At 46.1% G+C, this 20,275-nt stretch overlaps 1 pseudogene; it reads right to left on the reverse strand.

Moving 5' to 3' along the window:
- Positions 1-12,187, reverse strand: part of LOC133903115 (uncharacterized) — a 67,786-nt pseudogene extending 55,599 nt beyond the window's left edge.
- Positions 12,188-20,275: the final 8,088 nt, after the last annotated feature.

Here is a 20,275-nt window from a genome sequence, read left to right on the forward strand (position 1 = left end):
AGATGAAGAGACAAGAGCAAGAGTCAAACTCAAGTGGAGATGATAAAGATGAAGATGAAGATGAAGATGAAGAGAGCAATGAAGATGATGAGCAAAGCATATCAAGTGATAAAAAAATGGATCCCAAAGTCACCAAGCTCATCTCTCAAGTGGAGAAGAACATCAAGAAGATCAATGCCAAGATTGATCATCAAATCTCTATGAAAGACTTGATTAAAACAATTGATCACATCAAGAAGGAGAAAACAACCAAAAGCAAGAGGGAGACAAGGGGAAAAACCAAAGCATTTGCACGCATGGGAAGATGGGTAAATGAAGATGAAGATTCAAGCTCAAGTGATGAGAGCTTCGTCACCTACTCCTCCAAGAGAAGCTCTTTCTCAAGGTCATCATCACGCAAGCTATCATCACACAAGTGCTTTATGGCCAAAGGTATGGAAAACGATATAAGTGATGATGAATCCAATGATAATTCTCCCACCTATGATGAACTCCTTCATTTGATCAATGAGCAACAAAGGTCTCTTAAGAAACAATTAAAAGAGCTTAAGAAATTCAATGCACTTAATGATATTCTTGCTACCTTTATTTCTTATTATGAATAATTATTGAGCATATTTAATTTGCTAAATAAGGAGAATGATGAACTTAAGGAAAAATTTAAGTACATTGAATCTCAATCTAAGGTCCATTTGGAGCAATCTACCTCTCTATTTAATTTTCATCCTAAGGTAGATGCTTCTACTTCTTGCAGTGATTTAATTGATATATCATGCTCACCCCTTTGCAATGAGATATGTGTTGAGGATGTTCTTGTAGAACCATCTAATGAACTCATTGCACAAAAAAATGATGATCTCAAGCAAGAAGTCGAAAAGCTCAAGAAAGACTTAGCAAAATTAAAGGGCAAGAACCATGTCCAACCTCCTCAAGATAACCATGCAACCATGGTGAAGAAGGTTGTGGAGGGGTCCATGGTGACATGCTTCAAATGTCATCAAGCAGGTCATAAGTCCTTCCAATGCAAGGAAGTCAATAAGGAGACTAAGAAGAAGAATAAGAAAGCAATGAATCTCTGCAATAAATCTCCAACATCTACACCAAGCACAACTACAAAACCAAGACCAAGAGCAATCACTACAAGCTTAAGAAGAAGAACAATAGCAAGGTGGTTGCATATATAGTTAGGAGAAAGAATTGGAGGTGGAACCAACCCATTTGGGTGCCTAAGAAAGTCATCAAAAACATGAAGGGGCCCAATCAATTTGAGTTTCAAAGAAGACTTGAAGGCTAAGGTGGCTACAGGGATTTGAAGACTTGGCTCATAAGATAAATTGAAGGTTCAATCGAAGAAGCCAAGTGTTGGAGCAAGAGTTCGTCTTGCCCCAGCAAGTACGGCGAGAGTTTCTTATAAGGAGGAGACTCAAGCTTGGAGATGAAGTTTAAGAGTAAGGAACACCATGAATGTATTGATGGTAGAAAAAATGGATCGATCTGGAAGAGTATCACAGTGTGACTTGGTGTGTTTTCACCTCTGTGTCTTTTTTGCTATCTAGCCCGTGTCTTTTGCCCAGATGACCATGCCCCCCTATTTATAGGGCTATGCATAGCTTGGTGTATAAGTTATCATAATGTACAAATATCTAGGACCCGACCGAATTACTAGGCTTTATCCCAGATAACTACTTTCTACCCTATCTGGGAGACAAATATCTACCATAGTAACTACAGTGTTGCCTGCCCCCTGCAGACGGTGAGCTGGCCACCAATTGCAGCCCGGTGCTGCACTGTTAGGGGCGTCAGGATAGCCTCCATAATGCCGGAGTGTCAGAGCGGTGTCCATCAGCCTAGGCTTTTAATGCCGGTCACTTCCTTGCAGGCAAAGCATGACTGGTGCTCCCCTTTCGGCAGATCTTTTCTAAGGCCTGCTGACTCACCTTGTAGCCTTCGGGAAGGTGGCCCGAGCAGCCCGAGGTGGGGGCCTCGGGATGCATGGCTCCGGGAGGTGAAGGCTTTGGGAAGAAGGACTCTGGAAGACCGGGGCTTTAGGAGGCCGAGGCTTCGGGAGACCTCGGTCTCGGGGGGGGGGGGTCGGGCTTCAAGAGGCCGGGTTTTGGGAGGCTGAGCCTTCGGGAGGCCGAGCTGGCTAAGCCAAGGGAAGGTTTCACAGGTAAAAAGAGGCACCGCAGAAGGGCCTGATGACTTCGAAGGTCAAGCCTTTAGCTGAGGGTCTGGAGATCAAGGCTCCGGAGGGACCTGGATAGTAATTTTCAACCATTATCCTTAGGTTGGTTTATTTCCCCCCAACAGTACCCCCTCATTCTCGGGCCCCAATGTTTCGGAGGGGGGAGAGGATGCAGAGGAAAACCAACCCCAGCCTGGTATAGTATCAAGGATGCCCGATGGCAATTCCTTGTCCTTAAGAAGTTTTTTTGTTAGGGAACCGTCAGCGTCGATGGTGAGGCCCAAGGCTGATGGCGTACTGGTGGTGGCGATCTGCCCTGGGGCTTGTTCAAGCTGGCATGCGTGGTGTTGGGATCCCGAGCAAGAGGGGCGTCGATGGCTGTGGTGTACCCCAGGGTCCGTGCCGAGACCGATACAAGTTATCTGGATTCCTTCGGTATGGTTCTCCTGCCTTTTGACGTCACCAGAGTAGAGGTTACGTGTAGTATTGGAGGATCCTACGCGTTTGTCTGGTAGGATGAGACGTACCACTGCCACGTTTTGACTGGACAATGCGGGGGGTCATTTAGGGTCTTGTGCCCACGCTCCTGTCATGCGCCGAAATGAGTCTGGGTTATTAATGTGATGGGACGTCCGTGCGAGAAAATGTGGCATTCATCGTGGAACATTGCCACAAGCTAGCGGAACGACCGGGGCATGGCCATGATCCCCTCAGGCATTCAATGGGGGACACCGCGGTGTTGGTTACACTTCATCTTCTTGACTTACGTGGCTGCTTGGCCCGGGTATAAAGCTGGGGTCACCCGGCTGGATTCTCCACAGCTCTATGAGCAAGCAGTTAATCTTGACTTGAGTATGGCGTTGTCTTCCTCCTTATCCGCTTCGGAGATATCGATGATCTCGATCGCTTCTTCGGGAGCCAGACCGTTTCAGTCGTCAGCAGAGGCGTCAGTGGCCATGCCGCTTCCATCTCTGCAAGGGAGGCGGCTGCCTGCCGCTCTGGCCCGACCTTTGGCTGGAGAGGCCCTGCCTGTCGAAATCATTGATATCTCTGATGATGATGAGGAGATCGACTGGGATCTCCTGCGGAGCGAGAGCGAGCAGGCGTCTGTGGATGCGACGGCGAAGGAGGAGGCCAGGAAGACGAGGGAGAAGGCCCCGCCGGTGACCTCCTCAGACTCTTCTTCATCCTTCGAGAGCTCGGGAGCCGGCTACTGTATCGGCCTCTGCATCGGTAGGCCGCAGATGAGGCGCATACGCCGTCCCATGCATGGCCCCTGTTGGGACCCGTAGGAGGTGAAGGCGGTCTCTGGGAGGGAGTACTTGGTGAAGTCGTGAGGCATCCATGTCCCACGGTCGATCATGGCCTTGCTGTTGGTTCATGGCTTGACTTAGTCACCTTGTACTCTTTCTCACCCTATTTTGCTCCGTCAGGGTCTATCTTCTTCGTGGCAATTTTTGTATTGTCGCTTTTGTATGTGTCCTCTGGAGTACTAGTTGTTTAATAATATAATATGGACTTTCGGGGACGATCGTGTCTCCTTCTGTATCAGAGTGCAAGGGGATCTTTCGAACGGGTGACCGTATGTGTGTGTGCCTTCGCGCCTTCAAGCAACGCTTCTTCGTCCCCTTTGTAGGCGAAGGATAGTTTTTCTGATGACCGAGGTACCGAGCCTTTGCATAGATCATTGCCGGTTTTGTTCCTTCTGGGGGAGAGGTGGCCTCGGGAATCTAGTGGTGGTAGATACGTAGGGTAACTAAGGAGAGCCAGGTGAAGCAGTGGTGACCTCATCGTTCCTGGTTATTACGTACTCCTCGGGCTCGACACTGGTAGGGCCTTCTTCCCAATTTGTTCCAGATTTCCGACTCAGCAAAGTCCATCTAGAACCTTTGGAGACAAGCTCCGGAGGTGGTCCTTGACCCTTCGAATTCCTTAGCGACTGCCCAGGTTGAAGGCAACGGTGTGTCGGAGGCAAAGCCGAAGGCTAGGCGGGAGAGGTGGTCCGTGACTCCCTCGGCCCTTAGCCATTGCCCGGCTCCGGAGGTACTCCGTCCGGAGCCTGGCAATGGTGTGTCGGAGGTGAAGTTGAAGGCTAGGAGAGAGAGGTGGTCCGTGACCCCCTCGGCCCTTAGCCGCTGCCCAGCTCCGGAGGTACTCCGTCTGGAGCCTGGCGTTGGCGTGTCTGAGGCAAAGCTTAAGGCTAGTTGGGAGATATGGTCCGTGAGCCCCTCAGCCCTTAGCCGTTGCCCGGCTCCGGAGGTACTCTGTTCGGAGCCTGGCAACGGTGTGTCGGAGGCGAAGTCAAAGGCTAGGCGGGAGAGGTGGTCTGCGACCCCCTCGGCCCTTAGTTCCTGCCCGGCTCCAGAGGTACTCCGGTTGGAGCCTGGCGATAGCGTGTCGGAGGCGAAGCAGAAGGCTAGGTGGGAGAGGTGTTCCACGACCCCCTCAACCCTTAACAGCTGCACGGCTCAGAAGGTAATCTGTCCGGAGCCTGGCGACGACGTGTCAGAGGCGAAGCTGAAGGCTAGGCTGGAGAGGTGGTCCGCAAGCCCCTCGGCCCTTAGCCGCTGCCCAGCTCTGGAGGTACTCCGTCCGGAGCCTAGTGACGACGTGTCGAAGGTGAATCCAAAGGCTAGGCAGGAGAGGTGGTCTGCGACCCCCTCGGCCCTTAGCCGCTGCCCAGCTTCGAAGGTACTCCGTCCGGAGCCTGGCGATGGTGTGTTGGAGGTGAAGCCAAAGGCTAGGCAGGAGAGATGGTCCGCGACCCCCTCGGCCCTTAGCCACTGCCCGACTCCAGAGGTACTCTGTCCGGAGCCTGGCGATGGCATGTCAAAGGCAAAGCCGAAGGCTAGGCGGGAGAGGTGGCCCGTGAACCCCTCGGCCCTTAGACGCTGCCCGACTCACTATAATGAATTTGCGACCTCTGCAATAAACAGTCAAGGGTTCCACCATGTTTCCCGTTCCATGCAGCGTGGGCTTTTATTAAATGTGAGTATAACACTCATAAAATGACGTATGAAATGTGTCTTTAAAGGAGATGGTAGGGTAATTATTTTACCTTTTACCATACGTGTTTGAGTCACGCAGGTCAAACCTTTCCCTGTAGGGAGGGGGATTTTTATACCCCTTTGATCTGTGTGATGTGCCCTTTGGAGGCCAGCGGGTTTCGTATCCCTTCGGCATGGAGGCATTTGCCTTCAAGATGTCGATGTACTCTTCCAGTTAAGTCCTTTCAGAACCTTTTCGCCCGGTGGAGTTTTCGGAAAACATCCCCGTTGCGGGGGTTTTTGGAAGTCTCTCCATTTTGGTGGAGGTGTGGTAAAACTCCCCATTGTGTGGAGATTTGGTAAAGCTCTTCGTTTTTGACGGAGGTTTGGTAAGGCTCTCCATTGTGCGGAGGTTTGGTAAAACTCTCCGTTTTTTGCCGGAGGTTTGGTAAGGCTCTCTGTTGTGCGGAGGTTTTGTAAGACTCTCCATTGTGCGGAGGTTTGGTAAGGCTCACCGTTTTTACCGGAGGTTTGGTAAAGCTCTCCATTGTGCTGAGGTTTGGTAAAGCTCTCCGTTTTTGCTGGAGGTTTGGTAAAGCTCTCTATTTTTGCCGGAGGTTTTGTAAGGCTCTCCGTTGTGCGAAGGTTTTGTAAGACTCTCCGTGTTTGTCGAAGGGTTTGTAAGATTCTCCGTTTTTTCTAGAGGTTTTGTAAGACTCTCCGTTTTTGTCGGAGGTTTTGTAAAGTTCTCCATTTTTGCTGGAGGTTTTGTAAGGTTCTCCATTTTCGCCGGAGGTTTTGTAAGAACCCTTGGCATGTATTAATACCGAAGGCCCTACACATTATCGGAGCTACGTAATACCTTTCAGGAAACCTAGGCGGTCTTGCCTTCTAGGTGACCTAGGCATGCTACACCCGCGGCGTGTAGGCTTGTCGTGCTCCCGAGAAAATGCACGGGGTGCACCGCAACACTGTCCAACAAGGATGTGCCCTGACGCGTGGTATTTATACGACCGAAGCTATGCAATACCTTTCAGAAAACCTAGGCTTGATGCCTTAGCGGTGGCCTAGGCATGCTACACCCGCGGTATATAAGCATGTCGTGTAGAGAGGATTCCTTGCGACAACATTCCTCAGAGCACCGCATCCTCACATCAGGGGTAGTCCCCTGATATGCGACGTCCACACACTATCGAGGCTACATAATACCTTCCAGGAAACCTAGGCAGTCTTACCTTCTAGGTGACCTAGGCATGCTACACCTGCGGTGTGTGGGCTTCACTTCCTACCAGGGCAAAGCCTACCCTCCGGGAAACCTTTTCAGATGACCTTGGGTTTAGACAAGCAATGCTTACTGGTGCGTGGGCTTATCACGCCTCCGGAGAAATCCCCTGGGGGCACCGCAACTACATTACCAAGGAAGTCCCTTGATAACCAGCATCTACACACTATCGAGACTACACAATACCTTCTAGAAAACCTAGGCAATCTTGCCTTCCAAGTGACCTAGGCATGCTATGCCCACGGTGCATAGGCATGTCGTGCAACGAGGATTCCTTGCGACAGCATTCCTCTGAGCACCGTAACTCCGCCACCAAGGGCATCCCCCGGGGCATGGCTTCGACACCTGAGGCTATGCAAATGGCTTCCAGGGCACCCTGGGCATAATCTGACTTCCAAGTGACCTAGGCATAAGCGGCGCCCACGGTGTATGAGCCTCACTGTCTACCGAGACTATGCAATACCTTCCAGGAAATCTAGGCAGTCTTACCTTCCAAGTGACTTAGGCATGCTACGTCCGCGGTACGTGAGCTTGTCACGCCACCCGAAGATGTCCTACGGGTGGCGCCGCAACACGATCTATCAAGAAAATCCCTTGATATGTGGCAACTTCACTTCCGAGGCCGCACAATGCTTTCCAAGAAACCTGGGCAGACCCGACCCCAAGTGACCTAGGCACGATGCGTCTGCGGGAGTGTAGGGATTTTGCATGGTTATACTAACTAAGTTTTGCAGTCTACTGTTGGCAATAAGAAGCTAGTTGTAGTATAAAACATAGCTAGGTTATATAACTATTCATGCTAAATGAGGATGTAACTTAAGCTCTACTGTTTCTACCTAGTGGCTATCTATTGCAAAAGACTTCTAACAATAAGGTTGGAGGCCTCTAACATACTCTAACCTTGCTGTATGAAAGATGGATCACTAGGTAAACTACTGATAGTTAACAGTGGGCTACCTTTGTAGGAATAAGGCCTCTATTGTGAGGTTTCGAGGCCTTGAAGCCTGTGCCTAGGCTGGGAGAGGCGGTGCTTGACTCCCTCAGCTCTTAGCCATTGCCCAGCCCCGGAGGTAATCCGTCCGGAGCCTGGCGACGGCATGTTAGAGGCGTAGTTGAAGGTTAGTCGGGAGAGGTGGTCCTCGACCGCCTCGGCCCTTAGCTGTTGCCTGGCTCCGGAGGTACTCCGTCCGGAGCCTGGCGACGGCGTGTCCCCAACTCAGTTCTTGTTGCTGGATATGGTACCGTTGGTAGTAGGGTCAGTAGTGATGGTGCAGGGTTGAGGGGCGGGGATTTGCCCGGGAGTTTGCCTTAGGCCTCCGAACCTTGCGTCGTCCTTCGCTAGCTCCTTCCGTGGCCATCTATTCTGCTTTCCTTTTGAGGTATTCCTCCCGGAATGTCATGAGGGTGCTACAGTCATTGGTGTTGTGGCCGCGCCTTGGTCCGTAAAGGATGCACCCGTGTGCCTCTGGGGGCACTGGAGCTTGGAGTTGTTGTTGAGATCGCTACCAAAGGCGGTGTGTCCCGGAGCCTGTGGTTTCCCCAGGGTCTCCTTCCCCTTTGGGAGACCATAGAGACTGCTCGGTGAACCAGCTTTTGGAGCCAAAGTGGTTCTAACTATGCATCCCTAGACGAGGTGGGCTTGGGGTTCCCTGCGTGCGGTTGGCATTGCGAGGGTAGCGTAGGAGGCGCTAGCGGGGTTCGCACACCCCGAAGCCCTGCATCTCCTTGGAACCCTCTTTCACCTAAGGGGCCCAAGGAGGACGCTGGGTGGACAGACTTTTCGAAGATGTTGGCTCACCTGGGGTATCCCAGGTGTGTTCGAAGGGGATAACTGGGGACCAAGCCCAGGTGGGAATACTCCTAGGTTGGACCACCCAGAACCATTGGAAGGTGGCCTGCTTGGCTGTGGCTTCGGCCGCGTCCTCTCCTGAGGCGGTGAGGTCTTCTTCGTGCAAAGGCTGGAAGGCCTCCGCGCCGTACGGAGTTCCTGTACCAACCTAGGGTCCTGGGTTGGCCAAGGTCGGAGGAAAGCCATCCCACATGGCAGCGGGGCTGAAGCATGCATGTGGTGCATATGGCTAAGATAGCCATGCATATGGTTGCATGCATGCAACGGTGGGTATGGAGGTTTTGGCTGGCCCTTTGGTGGTTTTCCTGGTGGATTCCTACCTCTCTTAGCACTGCTGTTTCGAATCCCCACGGACGGCGCGCTATTGGAAAAAGAGTTCGTCTAGCCCCTGCAAATACGGTGAGAGTTTTTTTTTCTAAGAAGGAGACTCAAGCTTACAGACGAAGTTTAAGAGGAAGGAACACCACGAATGTATTGATGGATCGATCTAGGAATAGTATCACAGCGTGACCTAGTGTGTTTTCACCTCTGTGTCTTTTTGCTGTCTAGCCCATGTCCCTTGCCCAGATGACCATGGCCCCCTATTTATAGGGTAGTGCGTAGCTTGGCGTACAAGTTATCATAATGTACAAATATCTGGGACCCGACCGAATTACTAGGCCTTATCCCGGATAACTACTTTCTACCCTATCTGGGAGACAAATATCTACCATAGTAACTACCGTGGTGCCTGCCCCCTGAAGATGGAGAGTCAATCGCCAATTGCGGCCCGGTGCCGCACTGTCAGGGGCATCAACATAGCCTCCATTAACCCGGAGCGTCAGAGCAGCGTCCATCAGCCTAGGCTTTTAATGCCGATCACTTTCTTGTAGGCAAAGCACGACCGGTGCTCCCCTTCCAGCAAATCTTTGCTAAGGCCTGCTGACTCACCTTGTAGCCTTCGGGAAGGCGGCCCGAGCAGCTCTAGGTGGGGGCCTCGGGAGGCATGGCTCCAGGAGGTGAAGGCTCCGGGAAGCAGGACTCCGGAAGGCCGGGGCTTTAGGAGGCCAAGGCTTCAGGAGACCTCGGTCTCGCGGGGAGGGGGGGGCTTCAGGAGGCTGGGTTTTGGGAGGCTGGGCCTTCGGGAGGTCAAGACGGCTAAGCCAAGGGAGGGCTTTGCAGGTATGAAGAGGCACCACGGAGGGACGGATGACTTCGGAGGTCGAGCCTTTAGCTGAGGGTCCGGAGATCAAGACTCTGGAGGGACCTAGATAGTAATTTTCAACCATTAGCCTCAAGCTGATTTATTTTCCCCCAATACCAAGTTCATAATATTAGATATTTTGATAACGATCATGGTCATCATATACCCAAATTCCCATCTAAAGGTAATGAGGTAATGGTAGTTAGACTTTTGTTCATGTTTTGAACCATTGCCTTGTCTAGGATTGCATGTACATACTTTCAATTTATTGCAATGCCTAGTTTTCATATGATAGGTTGCTTGTACTTGTCTCCAACCTATGAGTAACCTACATGATTTATTAGTTGTAGATTTTTTCATGGCATTAGTTTCACAATTGATATCTTTTATGTGCCATGGACCAACCAATAGAGTATCCTTCCTATTGTTATTAATAACAAGTGCATATATCTCGCAAGTATTCAAAACTTGTATGCACATATCAAGGGGAGTATATCCTATGGGTTGTGATTTTGAGACTAACAAATGTTGCTAGATGTATCTTTTGTAGTCTCATAGAGAAATCAACACATCCCCGGAGGTATGCAATGCTTAAAAGCTTCAATTGGTGTCTTTGTCAATTTATTTCTATATTTAAGCTACCTCCATACATGTTATGACTTAAACTTCCTACCTCTACTTATTGTCTAGATGTGCATATATTGTTACATTCGTACAACTGGTATTCACAAGTGACTCTCATTATATGTATGCACAGATAAAGAGTGAATTTAGATTATATCATGTGAGTTTAATAAATTATGATCCTTATTTGTTCTTTTTTAATTGATATCAATGCCTCCTATCCTCAAAATTGGTATCATAAATTATATCCTTACAATTGGTCTATCTTTTTAATTAGTATCATTTCATTGGATCATGATTTGCTCTCCTCCATGTACTCTAACATTTTTCCTCGAGTTCAACATATGTCTTTAGCCCTTTTTGAGATTGTTGATAAAGGGCGAGAAGTTTCATTACCAAAGCAAGATACAAGATGTCTACGAATGCCAAAGTTGACAAAAGGAAGAAGAAGAAGATACAAGAAGCAACATGAGACATATAGGTTGACAAAGCGGGAAAAGCTCTTGTATGGCAATGGAGAAAGGAGGAACCACAATAAAGGGGAACTAAATGTTAAGAACATGCATCCAAGCAATATGGTAAGACTTTGTACTCTTTATCATTGGTATTATTTATTATTTGCCACTTAATTTGGTTCTGTTATCATCAATCACTAGAAAAAGGGGAGATTATAGTAAAAATGACATTATTAGATCATGATTGTGATTTTGGTGATTAATGGCAACATAGTCATTGGGACTAACATGTTTGCGAAGAATATATGTTAATAGGTCTCATGGATGCAATACATCAAAAAGTCACCACAGTCGGAACAAAATTTGATTGAATTGGAGAATTGACCTCACCGAGTAGTCCAGTGCAGTAGAGTTTGCACTCACTGAAGCATGGTGCACAGAGGCTGATAGCCTCACCGAATAGTCCGGTGCTATATGTGTTGAACTCACTGGAGTATTTTGATAAAGAAGGAAAAGGCTAAGGACCTCACCGTATAGTTCGGTGATCTGCATTGGGTAACATCGGAGTTGTCACACCCGGTTTTAACATACAAAAGCAGATGCAACTTATGTGTGCCCAGAATGTTCAACACACATAAGAACGTCACAGGTGAAGTAACATGTAACTAGTGTTTAAATTGAGTTTAAACATTTGTAAAAGGTAGAACCCTATTTTATAAAAAGAAAAACCAATTTGACATAGGATATATTTGAATATTATGCATTCATGATGAATTAGGTATGTAGGGTTTTATTGGCTTTTGTTGGCTTTTGTTTGAAGTTGTTTTGCTTAGTTTAGAAATAGAAATAGAATTAGAAAAGGCTTTTAGAAAGTAAAAGGAAAAAAAGAAAAAGATTAAAACTCTCCCGAGCCTCTTTCCCTTCTCCCTCTGGCCCACTTCCCTTTTCCAGCCTGGCCAGCCTGCCTCCTCCCTTCTCTTCCATGTGGGCCATGCCTTGGTCCCAGCCCAGCTTCGCGCCAACGCCTCAGCCCGCTCGACAGCCAGCGCCCCGCCTCCACCCGCATCTTCGTCTTCGAGTCGGAGAAGCCGCCGCCGCCATGTCTGAGATGGTTTTGACACCGCCAAGAGTCCTGGACCGCCCCAACCCGTCCCCGAGCCCACCTATACACATGTGCGCCCTCCGCGTGTTTTCCCATCACCAAACCCGCCGAGTTTTGTCGTGAATCAATGAGATCGAACTCGCCAAGCCGCCATCGCTGCCGTCTTCAATCGAGCTCGCTGCCCCGCCGCTCCAAAGCTTCTCAGAGCTAGCCGAGCCCTCCTGCAGAACCGCTTACGACCGCGGAAGCCCCTCCGATCCTCGCCATCGCCGTTAGGCCACTGGAACGTCATCGCCGACGAGCTCCTTTGTGCTCCACCACCTTCTTTCATCATCGACCGCTCTCCCTTACTGATCCGCTCAAGGTAAGCCTGTAGATCGATTTCCCGTGCGCGTATAGTCATGTTCCACTGCTCATCGTTGCCGTTGGCGAGCCAAAGTGCTATTCCAACGAGTTTTTCGGCCATCCGCCGCCGCGATTCTCTCGGCGCCGCTATCCTGTTCCCCTCCGACCGCCCCATTCTTTCAGAGCCGTCCGATCTAATCCCAGCGGCCCATATTAGATTAGAAGATACCCTTCGCCAGCCAATCGGATCTTGCCACGTGTCGCCACTTAAACCCAATCAGCCCTTTGCCACCTCACCTGCCACCTCATTCGCCATGTCACTTGTTTTGATGACATGTCAGACCCGTCAGCAAGCCACACAATAAATAAGGTTTTTCAATATAAAAATAATTCCAAAAAAGCCTGATAATTGGTAATTTTTCAAATAAGCCCTTAAACTTCTCTGTTTTCACAAAATAGCCCTTGTCTTTTTACACTTTAGCTCCTAAACTTTTCTAAAATTACAATTAGGTCCCTCTATTTTTACAAATAAGAACCTAAAACTTTCTGTTAATCTCAAATTAGTCCTTTTCTTTTATAGAATAAACACTAATCTTGTTTTTAGCATATCTTTTTCGTCGTAGCTTCGTTTTAATCGATTCTCACACCGTTAGATTCGTTTTTCAGTGTTCTTTCTTTCTAGATAGGTTTTATCTTGTTGTTCTTTTATTTTGTGCTCTGTTCTTAGTGTATTTTATTTGTGTGCTTTGTTAGTTATTGTGCAATTAGTCAACAACACCCCGGATCAATTTGAGGAACATTAAGATCAGGAGCAAGAATACATTGAGCAGCAGCAAGGAGAAGGTAAGTGTCCTTGATCATATTGAACCTATTTTTTAAATATTTTATTTTCAAAATTGCATGCAATGTCTGCCAATTTGATGGGTAATCAACTATTTTAGGGTTTACCTAGTTCTTCCTTTACATTCCTTGAAGCCCTAGTGGTAGTTGATATGAGTTTCTTGGGTAGAATTGCTTAGCCATGCTTTTGGGATGTTGGAAAGTGTCATATACATGTTAGTGGGCATGCGCAATGGTGATGACGAACTTGTTTTAGCAACATAAAACCCTAGGACTTGAGCAAAGAATGGGTTAGGGGATGTTGGTTCTTGTGGTGGGCTTGTGGATACGTTCTAAGCAGAGATGTTAGGATTTATTGGTTATTTCCCTGTTGGATAGTTGGAAAGTCTTTGCCCAAGTATCACATATAAAGACCGGTTCATGGAGTGACAACCCAAGAATTACCATACTAACCACGAGGCTGATATGCGTAAGGCTTAGCATATTGGTTAGACACTGGCTGGTATTCGTTGGAGTACCAGGACCTAATCAATGGACAATGCTTCGTAGTGATCTCCTGGTGGCACACCACTAGCGTGTGTTAAGTGTGCCATGAACACGGCAACGTGGAAATCACTGACTCGTGGGTAAAGTTGGACAATCTCTGTAAAGTGTAAAAACTATTATAACAACTGTGTCCACGGTTATGGAAGACTTGGATCCTCACATGATTAGTTGATTATGGTTATAGTCATGGTCTTGTTGGTACAGGAGGTACTGGATGGTGATGGTTTAGGGATGGTTACCTTTGGATGGATAGTTGCTGGGTGGTTTGGGGTTACATTTACTTAACAACTTCTTAATGTTTTTTCAATTACATTACTGTTTCATTTACTCGTATTTACGCAAATATACCATGTGTTAGCCTATTCTTGATATAAGCCTGTATATCATTACTTTTCCACACTTGCTAAGTACTCTATGTGCTCACTATTGCTATCTCCTACAAAACATATGCTGCTCAGTGGAAGACTTTGGACATTTCCAAGACGACGACCTGGTGTTCTAGGAGCGTGTCTTCCGGTCAGTGCCTGTGGAGTACTTGGTCGCCGATGCTTTCGTCCCGCTGTCGTCATTTACATGCTGTCGTTTAGTTATTAAAGTTGTTTAGGTGAAGTCTTTTTTGTAAGAAGTGAACGATTGTAAGTTAAAGTATTACTTTTGTTACTTTATCTATAATGTCATTATGTGTGTTAAACTTCCTGGGTACACATAAGCCACACTTGATTTTGTCTGTTAAAACCGGGCGTGACATAACAAAAGTAATACTTTTATAGAATAAACGTTAAACTCTTACAAAAATTGACATATATTCTTCTATGCAAATATCTGCAGCAGAGCAGAAGCACTGGTGCCTAACAATACCGCAGGCAACCGACCGGTAGACACGCGCCTAGAATGTCACAACCTCGTCTTCATAGTCTTCAACATCTTCACTCACTGAGCAGCACCACACATGTCGCATGGTATAGGGAAAATAGCAAGTGTGAGTACATACCGTACTCTGCAAGTGTACGAAATATATGACATGCAAGCTTGATTAAAGGAATAGGCTATAACAGGTAAATTTGCATAAATACCAACTATGCTATCGTAAAAAGAGTTATAAAAGTAACCTATTTATCTATGTGAACCATCACTAAACTCTTAACTCCTAGTAATATCTCCACATGTTTTCCAACTACCTAAATTCCACATCAGGTTCCCAAACCAACCAACTTGATACCCATCACAGGTAACCAAGAACCATCCACTGATATTCACCCAACTAACCATGTGAGGATCCAAGTCGCTCATAACTGTGAGCACGGCTGATATATCAGATTGTACACTCTGCAGAGGTTGACCAGCTTTCCCCACAAGTCGTGATTTCCTTATTGCTGTGCCGGCCAAGCACTTAACACAGCCAATGGTGTGTTACCCAGAGATCACTACAAGGCTGTTATAAAGCATCCTCCTAACAAGAATAAGCCCGCTAAGGTTTCACCATCGTCAAAGTGGAATTACACCACCCAGAAGTCCCCTCATGCGCCTTGTAGCTTTGGAAAGAATCACTTTTCCCTTCCACTACACCACCAGTGGCTCATTCTATGCTGAGGATCCGCTAATTACTAAGTCAAGCTATACCCATATAAGCCTTGTGGACAGACGATAATTCTTAGGTTGCCACTTCATGAACCAGTCCTTAAGACACCTAGCAAAAACTACCACCCACCAAAGTGTTTCACACACTTGTGCCTCACGCACCATCATCAATCAACCTTCTACTCGACATCCCTAAGTTCCATATTGCCACACAAGTTACCATAAATTCCCAACTTATAGTTGCATAGTTCATTAATCATGTGTAACTGATAACCCATCCATACCCTTGTGCAAAGCTAAGCATAAACTATCCATAACCCACTACTGACAACTAGGCGATAAGGAATATATGGAACATGATACTATAAGTAAATGGGATTCAAAATTAATAGCATGCATGTTTGAATAAAGAACGCATTCGAAAACTAGGATCAAAATGTTCAAGGACACTTGCCTTTTACCCAATGCTGCTTAGTGTTGTCGAAATCTTGGTCTTGAAGTCCCTCGAACTGCTCCAGAATGTTATCGACTAATCGCGAGAACTACCAACAAACAATACAAAGGAAAACACTAAGAACAACATACCAAATATCATCAAAACACTTTAAAAACACTAGGGTTGGATAGGTATGATTTTAGAAACATTTAGATGCAAGAATCGTCTAAATCAGAGTTAAGATGAAAAGAGAACATCTTTCGAGAGATGGATTAGACTGAAACGAAAATGCTGATTTACCAAAACTATCTTCCTATGGGAAAAGGCTTTATTGCACAATCATTGTGTTAGGCTTGACAACATCATTGCGCAAGATTCAAGAAGTGTAGGGCAGACTAGACTTCATTGACTAGGTTAAGAAGAATGATGTGGTGCTAACTTGGCATACTATGTAAGTACCGTCTTAGATTAAAGAAGGGATACGCTGAGATCTAGTCTCGAACACCCATGATGGATCAAATGGCCAGAGGTTGCACTTCTAGGTTAAGGATACTACCGGTGACTCTGTGTAGCGGCTGTGATTCAGGTTTCATCAGAGATGGCGATCGGGCACGTGACCATTGACATCGATGTTGGGCTTTGATGGTGTTCCAATGAACTGAGGGAAGCATGGAGTAGAATTCAGAAAGACTAACTCGGAGGTATGGTTGGTTTTGGAAGGGATCATCCAAGGTAGCAGCAAAACAATGATGACTGCTGCTAGGTTTGATGGTGACTGCGAACAAACATAGCAATGAAGATGCTCGCGTTCCCCGAGATTGGCTATGAAATTTACAAAACCGTCTTAATAGAGACGTTCATATTTCCCGAGAACACAATGCTACGGCATGGGTTTTGGTAGATCATCCCTTGAGAGGAAGAACGATCAGTGGAGATGAGATGGGTGACAGTTGCGACATGCTTGGTTGGCAATCGTGTTCCGGTCATGTCGCTGCACAAACGGGGATGGGCTCCTAGGGTCACGTAGAAGACTCGATGGGACACGCCATGATGTGGTTGGTGCATCCATACGGCTTTTAGATTGACGGGGAACGCGGATGCAAATCCAGCACGCACGCAGAACATGTCCAGAAATCAGATAGCGAGTATGTCAACCTTGATTCCGGTGGTTTGGCTGCTCTACTGGCCGACTTGGTTGGTGAGGGCGTGAAGGACATCATGGGTCATGTGCTAGTGAAAGGGCATGGTGATTTGACCGCTGGTCAGCCGGGAATGTCGATGCCAATCGGTGATGGTGCGGCTGTCCGCGATGGCGACGACCATGACTGCGTAGATCAGCCTTTGGCTAGAGCTAGGGTTTGGCAAGGGACTTAGTATGATGGTAAAATAGTAGTAAGGGAGGACAGGAAGGGGCCATCACCTTGCTTCAATGGTCGAGGAAGGGGGATTCATGAAGAAGACGACGAGGTAGCGCATCACTGGAGGCGGCTCCGACGAACGGCGATGCACGAAGGGCAACAGTGGCGTCTAGGGTTTGCGGACATGGAATAGGGATAGGAGAGGGTGTGCAACTCCTATTTATAGTGCTAGAGGCGGCTGGTTGAGGTGGAGTCCAAGCTGAACACGAATCGGGTTCAAGTTCGAGTCGGTTAAGATTTCTTTTTTTTTTTGCTCTCTATTCTGATGATGGTATCTCCATCGTTCGGACTTAAAATTGGAGGTTTCTAGACTCTAAATTGTGGTACTCGCAAATATATACAACTTTGGTATTCATTAGAACTTCTGAAAACGCCATCTTGAGTTTCAAAAATGCACCACAAGATAAACTGTTTGAACTCAGACTTATCTGCGCAACATTGATTTTGGGGCCATAACTCCTAGCTGCATTATAAAAAAGGAGACTTCCATAGGTTCAAATCGAAGGTATCAACGAGACCTACAACTTTGGTATTTTCAAGATTTGCATTTGAGGCCATTTTGAACTCCAAAACTTTATGAGAAGATGAGGTTGTCCAGAAATCCATGAAAATTTACAGATTTCGTGGATCCTTTTTGTTGGGCCTTCTAGAAGACTTGGGGTTTAGAAAAGAAACTTTTGCATATAAATTTGAATAGGGTTTGAATTTGAATTGAGCTTCGAGTGAATTTAAAATAAACAAAAATAAGGTTGAACAAGAATATGAGTAGATGAGGAATTTGAATTTGGATTTGGGTAGAATTGAGAGAGGAGAGATTGGCTTTAAGCAAGGATTTGGATAAGATTTGAATTGAACTAGAGAAAGATCGGGTATGATTAAGGATTGGATAGATGATGAATTCAAAGATTTTGAATCCCAACCATTAAGATCCTTAACTAGTTTATTGCAGAGTTTTGTAAAAACCTTTTCAAAATCTTTTTCACTCAAAACACTAAAAAGAAAGAAAATGAAAATAAACTCTAATACATTTACCTAGCTCTTAACAAAACTCAGCATGCAATGCACACAAAATAATAACATATTTTGATTGATTATTTATGAAAATAGGTTTTAAACCTATTCTATTGGTGAAGCTATTCAATAATCTTGAAAAAATTTAGAAATTTGAGAAATCTGAAAATCAAGGTGTGACAGGAGTATTTCTTGCAGAGAAAAATGCGAGTGCAAAAGACTGAAGATCAACCCACCAGAAGGTCCGGTGCTTAGTTTGTGCACACCGAATTATAGCACCGGAGCATTTCTTGTAGAGAGGACTGCAAGTGCTGAAAAAATGAAAATCAACTCACCGATCCGGTGATCACATAGATGAATGCACCAGAGCATTTTACACAGAGAGACTGCAAAGACTCAGATGGCTCAAGATAACTCACCAGAAGGTCTGGTGATGGATTTGAAGGCACAATAGAGTATCCGGTGTTCACAGAGGTTGTGAGTGAAGTTCCAACAGCTAGTTTCTGAGTTTGTACTCACCGGATGATCCAGTGTTAGTACTACTATTCTCATTAGATCATCCGGTGTTAATAGCTTTTAAGCCATTGAAAAAATGGCTAGTTGGCAGGTTTGAGGCTATAAATACCCCTCCACTTAGTCATTTGACGTGTGGCATGCCACTGGAGTCTAGATGAAGCTCATATACACTTGAGAAGACATCTAAACCACTAAAGTGCTTAAAGTAATCATCCAAGGCAATTAAGCACAAGATTAGAAAGTGTTTAGTACTTATAGGACTAGAGTGAGTTATAGCTAGGTACTGTAGATTAAAGGAGGGATCAAAGAGTGATCCTAGCTTGTACCGAGTGGTATATTGGCGCCTTAGAGTCTTGATGGCTTCCTGACATCTTAGGCCTTAGTGGCTCAAGCTTGTTGACCCTCCGATTTGGTGTGGAGTGGTGACAAGATACGTGTACTGGATCGCGGAGACCCTTGCCTTGGTGACTCAAGTAATCACAACGGCAAGTGACTGGAAGAGAAACTATGGTGAGACCTTGTCTTGCTGGCTTGGTGACCCATCGTGCTTGAGACCTTGTCTTGGTGATTTGGTAGCTCAAGATTCATGATCGGAAGAGACTTGGCGACCGGGAGCATATATTTTGTGAAGCTCCAACATGTAGTAGGAGTGGTATTCATGTCATCGATACTACGGGATAAAAATCTCTTGTAGCAAGTTTGTCTCTTTACCTTATTTACGTTTTCATATTTACATACTTGCAATTTACCTTGTTAGAGTAGGTTGCAATTCTCTTAAGTGGTAAAGTAGACATACTAGATAAATCTAGAGTACATTTAGATAGAAATTGAAATAGATTTATCTTATGAAGTTTTTAGAGCTGAATAGTTTCTAAATATCATAATTCACTCCCCTCTTAGAACCTAATTCACTCCTCTCTTAATATGTCACTGTTCCTCATCATCTGAAGAGAAAAAAACATTTGTGTTCCTGATATGTGCATATATGCATGTGCGGAAAGTCTCGCTGCGCGCACCTTAGTGTTCTTTTTTTTTTCATTTCGTTTTCCTCTTGTATACGGTGTTTCCGGAGTTGAATGCATAACAAGAAAACTAACCGGCTTGAAAGGTAGGCCCTATTTAGCAGAGCTCATCTCTTAAAAATTTTAGCGTTAGGTATCTCTAATTCTGATACAGAGCTAAAGATAAGTTGAGAATGTTTATATGAGTCAATTTATTTATATTTTAAACTATAAATAGAGACTTAAATTATTTTATTTTAACATATAAACTGTAGATATGAGATGAAGCTAATATGTGAAGACCATTGGCCGGTACTGTAGTCTGACCCACGAGAGAGAATTAATACACGCTTGACAGACGCATCCAAAGAGGCGTGGACTCTCCTTCCCGTAATGGGGCGCCTGTGACCGCCATAGAAGTCTCACATAAATTCAACCTGCTTCTGCAGTTCTGCGTCGCAAGCAAAGTTATCTTACTGAGTTCACGACGACAGCTCTGAATCACTGCTGCTGCTTCATGCTCTCTCAGAAGTGAGAAAAGAAGTAACCGGGGCAATCTCACTGAGTAGCACGCATTGCATGCGGTGAACAGCAGCATGCAACTAATTTGTAACTCGAGGCGGTTTCATCTACCGTTCGTGTGGACTTTAAGGTCCGTGCTGATAAATATTCACATGTATGCTCAAGACCTTTCTGTCCGATCACCAATCTCAAAACTCAGCCAAGAGCTACTGACATCGCCAATCTTTTAGAGACCTCAGCGAAGTGCACAAAGTCTTTGGCGTTATTATCTGGGTCCCCAAAAAAAGTACACGTAGCACTGTCCGCGTCGGACCTATTGCCAACCTAATGAATTGGAGTAATCATTTTGTGATAATAAGGCTACTCCCGGTACAATCCGAGACTGCCACATCATA

This window comes from Phragmites australis, chromosome 21, assembly GCF_958298935.1.
Source record: "Phragmites australis chromosome 21, lpPhrAust1.1, whole genome shotgun sequence".
In the NCBI taxonomy this organism is placed as follows: Eukaryota; Viridiplantae; Streptophyta; class Magnoliopsida; order Poales; family Poaceae; genus Phragmites; species Phragmites australis.